Genomic DNA, 7,001 nt, shown 5'->3' with positions numbered 1-7,001 from the left:
CACACATATATATATATATATTTATATATATTTGGAAAAATTATATATCTATATATATATATATATATATAATATTTTATATATATGATATATATATATATATATTTATATAAATATTAATATATATATAAGTATATATATATATATATATATATATATATATATATATATATATATATATATATTATGTATATCTATAAACCGTCACAAAACCTTTATTTTGGTATACGGAAAAAATATATATAGTAATTGAGCTAAATTGAAATGTCACTAATATCCGTTTCCCATTATGTAAAATTTCCACAGAAACTAATTACAATTCCCAAATTATTATTGAAATTTAATCGTTTCCAAAAACAAAACTAATAAAAATGTATGCAGATATATATTATGAGTACGATAACATATTTGTTTTTATTTTAATTTTTATAAATATCCCAATGTTCCGTAAGTGATGGTCTGTATTTTTTTAAATAGCACCATTAATAATATAGGAAACTCTGTTTATAAAGAAAATTGTAATGTGATTTTAAGTAAAGTTCAGAATTTTATCATCAAACTAAATGGTAATGTAAAATTTGTATAAAGAGTCGTAGTGCGCGTGAGGTTTTCAGTATGGGTGAGCGTGGGTTGCCGCGTGGCGTTGGAAAGCATACTTACCTGGCACAGGAGACACCGTGATCACGAAGGCGGTTCTCCCAGGGCGAGGCTCACCATTGCACTCCGGTGGGGCTGACCCCTGCGATTAACCCAAATGTGGTTAACTCGAGTGTGCAATTTTTGGTAGTGGGGGACTGCGTTCGCGCTATCCCCCTAAAAAGTTTACAATAAATATTTAAGTAGTTATAGGTGTTTAAATGACTTCATAATTTGAGGATTATGTTTCTAATTATGTCTGGGAAAAATATTTGATACATAAAATGGGAAATCTTCCCAATAGCATCCGGGGTACATCTATTGTCATTTGATTACAATACATTTTTTTTTTTTTTTTTTTACAAAAAACAACCCAGTAGATTATAAATGCTTAATAGATATCTACCACAATACAGACCTGAATTACTGTGAATGTATGCTAGCGGATATTAGCTTTCCAATATCTTATGTGGAAGGAATCCGGAAAGGGATCCTCTTATAGAGGATTTAAAAAACAAAATATTTTCAACAACAGTATGAATCAAAGCCGATGCACAAGAAAGTGTTATTATTAGTATGGAGGTTGTGCTATTTCGTTGGTATTTTAAACTGAAGGATACGTGAACCCACATGAGTGGGTTAAATAAAAATTGAGTAAGACTCATTGAGTTGTTCCCCTCCACGGAAATCTTTAGTAAAAGGCGAAAGATTTATGCGTTTTGAAGGGAAACCAGAGTTAAACATACATGGCAACCGTAATTCCAGGAAAGGTAAACGGAGGACATGTAGAGTAGTGCATTTACGGGTAAGAAAGACGTATTTGATAATCAAATGTTTTTTTTATTTAATTTATTCAGGATTAGCACCCATAACATTAAGAAGTAAGTACGTCAAATAGTCAAGCCCTTCTAAATTTATGTATGACAGTTTCGCACGAAATTGGGTTTAGGTAAAACTTAATGCATTTAAGGAGTTGTAACCGCCTGGTAGCGCAGTGGATTGGGCGTCGATTTACGAATACGAATACAAGAAAGGACATGGACTAGATCCATGGGGGGGGGGAGAAGGTTAGGGGGGGGGGGTAGAATAACTAACTAAGAAGTCGAAGTATAAGTCATAGGGTTAAGAGTTTGAGGGGTTTTTCCCTCTTGCCTGTTGGTTTTGTTTGTTTCTCGTGCAGACTTTCCCGTAAGTTACCTTGTTCCGCTTCTTGTGTACTAAGGAGGTGTAAAGTATGACTTTTGTCGTCTTATTTTTCCAGTGCCATCCAGAGTCCTTGTTTAAATATTTGTTATTTATGTAGTTATTACATAGTTAAATACAATAAAATCTTGTTTGTCTTACCACCATCGTTTTTTTTTTTTTTTTACGCCCATGCTCTGCTTCCTCCAACAGTGTTACCACAACCACCGTTTGGGGATGCAGTGCCATTGGCATATGAGGTGCCTCTCCCCCACGTATATCTTGAACCCCAAGAAGAGTTATGAATGGAGAAGAGACGCCCTTTTTTCTACTTTACGACCATGCTCTGTCGAGTCAGTCCCGGATGTGCGTTGTATGGTTGAAGTCTCGTAAGATTTCAATCATACACTCGCACAGTCTGAACTAGCTCTTCGTAAGCATTGTATTTTCGCTAATATTTTATTTCTTTCCAGAATATTCCGTGATTAGTCTGGATCGTCAGGGTTGTTTAGTCGATCTGCAGGCAGACGAGCTTGTCTTCTTCTGCGATAGATTGGCTCAGGTTCAATTAAGGTGAGTGGTATACTGCGGGGGAACCAGGTGTGGTTCTCATTAGTGAGATTGTTATTCATTATTTGTAGAAAATTAGGGTCTTCCCACATCTCTAGTCTTTCCCAAACTCTTTTGGCAAGATTGTGTATTCTCATATTCATAGGAACTATATTGTATGTGTTATGGAGTGATCTTGATGATGGGATATTAGGATATCGGCAGCCTGCGACCCATATGAGAGCTCCGTTTTGCATAGTCTGTAGTTTTTGCATTAGGCTATAAGATATGGTATTGAGTGGAACTGGCGGATATTCCAAAATAGGCCTAATTAAGGCTTTGTAGAGATGGAGCTTGACTTGCTGAGAGCAGTTGGAGAATCTCTTGCATTTTCCCAATTGGATGCTAGCCATTCTTACTTTTTCTGTCACGTGAGTTGTTATGCCTCTATTTGTTATTGTTAGTCCCAATAGTTTCCCTGATTGGGTAAATGGGATCTCTCTGTTGTTTATGGTGATTGGCAGTGGTGTCAATCTAGCAGCTGATATCATTTGGAATTTATTGCTGTTTGTTTTTATTTTTCAATTTTTTTCATACCTGTTGATAGATGCTATTACCCGGTGTGTCTCTAGTGTCATAGTGATTTTTTATTTTGATGGGTGGGTCACTATTTGAGATATGTCATCCGCGTATGTTATGTATGTATGGTGATTTGTTGGAGGTGGTAGATTTAAGGTATAGAGGATGTAAAGAGTTGGAGACAGTACGCTGCCTTGAGGAACGCCACTTTGTATGTCAATAGGGTTTCCGAGTTGGCCTTGGAATCTTATTCTGGCTTTCCTATCCTGTAGGAAGCTGCTGATTAGTTTGGTGATAGGGTTAGGCATTTGGATGTCTATGATTTTGTGCCGCAGTCCGTTGTGCCAGACCTTGTCAAAAGCTTTTGACACGTCTCATAGAATGAAATTGCACTGTTCCTTTTTTGCCAGAGCATTTGCAATGGATTCGTAGGCTATTGCTATGGCGGTGGCTGTGCCTTTCCCCTTTCTGAATCATTGAGGATCCTTTGCTCTTCGAGATATTTGGTTAGTCTGTTGTTGATGACTCGTTCGAACAGTTTTCCAGGGATCTCTGGCAAGGAGATCGGCCGGAAGTTTACCGCCCTGTTCGGAGGTTTACCCGGTTTGGGTATTGATATAATTGTGGCCTCTTTGAAAGCTTTGGGAAAATATCCCGAGGCTAGACTGGCATTGAATATATCTGTTGGTTATCTCTCATGGTTATGTTTTCATGCAGCTAATCAAATTCTGCGTTTTCTTCATCGGAAATTTTGAAAGTCTTCCCCCAGAATGAGTTTTGTAATCGTTCAATGCCCTCCTTGTCATATACTTTCACATTGTTTGCATCATAGAGGTATTTCATTTGGGTATTGTCATTTTCCTTGCCTGATTGTTGTGTAACATTTTGTAGGTATGCATTCTCTTTGGCACTTATGATCTCTTGAAGCCAGCTATTTGTTTCTGTGTCCAGGTGCAAATATGTTTGGTTGTCTAATTCTGCATTGGAGGACCGAGAGAGAACTTCTTTGTACTTGTTCCAGTCTGCTTTTTTGTAATGTGGTCTTGGAGTAGAGGGTATCATTATAGTTGAGGTTGAGATGATTGCAACTATGAGAATGTGGTCACTGGTTGTGAGGGGGCCTTGTTTTATGTAGGTATTTAGGTGACCGTGTTTGTTGCTGATGACAAGATCAGGTGTAGTTGCTGAAGTCCCTGTAATATACGTTGGGAATTGAGGTCCCAGTATTATAGCCTGTCCATGGTTGATGTAATTTGCCAGGCTGATTCTAATCTGGTTGTTGTTACTGTGACCAAGATGTCAGTGTCTGGCATTGAGGTCACCTATGAGATAAACTGGCGTATCAGATCTTAAAAGTCGCATCATGTCAGCATTAGGTAGGAACGGTCTTCTGGGAAGAAGGTACATTGTTGCAATAATGATTTTGCCTTCTGTTTCAATTTTCACGGCTAGAGTTTCTGACTGAAAGTCATCTAGCATTTTATGCTTGATGTTAAGTTTTATAGCGATTGCTACACCATCGTTATGCTCTCCCGATGCATTGCTGATGTACATGGAGTAAGGGTATATCTTGATGCCTTCTGCCAGTGTTCTTCCATGGCTATTTATTAATATCAGATCTGGGTCTATATCTTTATAGGAGTTGCAGAGTTCCCTTGACCTTTCTTTACTCCAATGAAGAACATTGTGCTGGAGAAATGTTAATCTGGTCATTATGTCTTTTCTCTCTTGTCCTCTGGCTTGTCTCGGGATTCAACATATCCATTCCTTATTTTTTTCAGGTTTTTGTGTTCCTCGATTAGGTTGGCATTTACTTCTATATTTCCCCCTGTCATTTTTCTCTATGGCCTGTACATGGGAGGGCAGCCCTTTTGAGACCCCAGTTGGCACTTCGTTGAAGACACTGTTCGGGTTCTTTAAGCATGTTAGATGGGCGTTTATGAGGACTGTAAGAATTTCCAATGAGGTGTCGTTAGGCAATTGTAATATTGGTTGCGAGATTTTAGGTGTCGCTTGTTTTAGGTGGTCAATGAATGTTTTTTTTTTTTTTTGTGGCCGCCATTGTCTGGTTAACTGCCTGTTTAGCAACTTCATTGTAGGTTTTATTTTCAATGGCTCTTGCCTTTTCTGCTTTCCTAGTTTCTGCCTCCTTCAATACTCATCTCCTCTCAGGGCAGCTGTTAGCGAGTGTCCTGTAGTCTCCTCCACAGCTAAGGCATTTTTTGTACTCGTTAGTACAGTCTTTGTATATGTGTCCTTGTTCACCACACTCAGAGCAGAATTTCGTTGATTTCTTCGGGCATTTGCTTTTGTGCTCATATGAATAGCATTACATACACTGGTTAATGGCAGTGTATCTCTCGAACTTTATCTTTTTAGGGGTCACTGAGAACGCAAACATGCGTAGACCCTTCTACTTGATGGAATTTGCGCTGCTAATGCTCTTGAGGCGCACCTTAAGAAAGTTGTGTTTTTGCATGATGTAGACTTCATCTACCTTGCAATGAGGTGTTGTCCTCTCGATCTCTCGAGCTATTTCAGTGGGTTCTCTCTCAATGATTCTGGTGTCTATGTTTTTTTTCAGAACGAGGGTGTGCTTCGCTCTCTTATCGGGTGAAAGTATTGGGTGGCAGCCTTTGTTGACCAGTGCGGTTTTCGTGCCGTCCTCAAAGAAGCGGCTGACGTCGTTCTCATTTTCAACTTGGACCACATAGCCGTCATTCCTGGTGTGCAGTCTAAGCAGGGTGATGTTACACCTGCTGATAGTCTGCGTCGACTTAACATCCCCGTGGTCGGCAAATCGAGCCCCTTCCAAGCTCGTGAGTTTCCTCACTGCCCAGCGGTCACTGACATGCGTAGAGAACACGTTAGGTAAGGTTCAAGCTCAGATCGAGCCAACACTCGTTGGCACATTATCTCACGCTTACACAAGCGGGCTTGCCTTAGTGCATATAAACCCGGCGTAGCATCTGCTCCGCAAATCTGGCATATCCTGAAGGATTTTTTTTTTATGAATTCAACCAGCCTTGAAATAATGATTATAAAGATTAGTGTTTATAGTTTAGTAAATTGAGAAAATGCTAGCACATTTATTTTTATCTATTGTAAAATAAAGGTACAAAATGTGTGGCTACTTTACAGTTTAACCGCGTGGTTTATCGTGTGCACAGAAGCAATTTTTGTTGGGAATTTTGAATGCACTTTTTCCTGCTATATTTACGTCTATAGAATTTCTGGACCTCCGTTTTCAGAACAGGTCGTGCTGTTTACCTCTTTTTTTTCGCTGTGTTCGTTTTTTTGTTTCCAAATCTTAACCCAACGGCCAAGATAACCTAATTTAACCTGGATCCATCCCTTGTTCAGAGAACTTGTTATCCACTTTTGTTTATGGTGGTGAAATAAATTTGAAAATATTAGACCGGTTATAATTGCATGCATTCAATTTGATTAACAACCACTCTAATGCCGATGACGCAACGCGTGTGTGACATTACGTGTCGAGGCAGTGGCTCATTAGAGTAAACATTTGTCGACAAGTAGTTGGCGAGAGAATATTGGGTATTGAATGTATGATGATAATTCATAGAATTAATTTTACAGTGTGATTGGTGAGTCCCTCGAAAGTATCCAGATAGAATTCAACCACGATGAGAGTGTGAGGTCTCCGACCTGCTACCCACCCACCTTTCCTGATTCTTGCCCTTATTCCTTAGTCTCCCCTTTTACCGCTTTCCTCGTCCTTACCTCTTTTTCATAGTTTCCCCTTTTCTAGCATTCATATCTACCTCTTTTCCACTCCAGCTTATACCTATATGCCTTCCCTAGCCTTGTCTTTTATGCCCCTCATTTTCTCTTCCCTACACCTTTGCTCTCTATCTATTCCCTCGCTTTCTTTACTCGTTTCTGTTCACTTGCCCTCGTTTTCTTTTCCTCGTACTCCTTCCTTATTCCTTTTCATTGGCCAGAACTTTTATTGCTATCTTCCCTTTTACCGCTTTCCTCGTCCTTACCTCTTTTACATAGTTTCCCCTTTTCTAGAATTCATATCTACCTCT

General features: G+C 39.0%; 2 non-coding genes across 2 annotated transcripts; one reads left to right on the top strand and one right to left on the bottom strand.

The window, feature by feature from the left end:
• The first annotated feature begins 652 nt into the window (after positions 1-652).
• LOC122242403 (U1 spliceosomal RNA) lies at positions 653-815 on the top strand. Its single transcript, XR_006222284.2, has one exon. It is a non-coding gene; the product is annotated as a U1 spliceosomal RNA (small nuclear RNA).
• A 444-nt stretch (positions 816-1,259) lies between these two features.
• Positions 1,260-1,375, bottom strand: LOC122260183 (U5 spliceosomal RNA). The gene has a single exon (XR_015192415.1). It is a non-coding gene; the product is annotated as a U5 spliceosomal RNA (small nuclear RNA).
• Positions 1,376-7,001: the final 5,626 nt, after the last annotated feature.

This window comes from Penaeus japonicus, unplaced genomic scaffold, assembly GCF_977035675.1.
Source record: "Penaeus japonicus unplaced genomic scaffold, GWHDUDI00000001_assembly GWHDUDI00000027, whole genome shotgun sequence".
Taxonomy (NCBI): Eukaryota; Metazoa; Arthropoda; class Malacostraca; order Decapoda; family Penaeidae; genus Penaeus; species Penaeus japonicus.
Note: the sequence above shows the minus strand (reverse complement) of the source record. Positions and strands in the feature narration are given on the sequence as shown.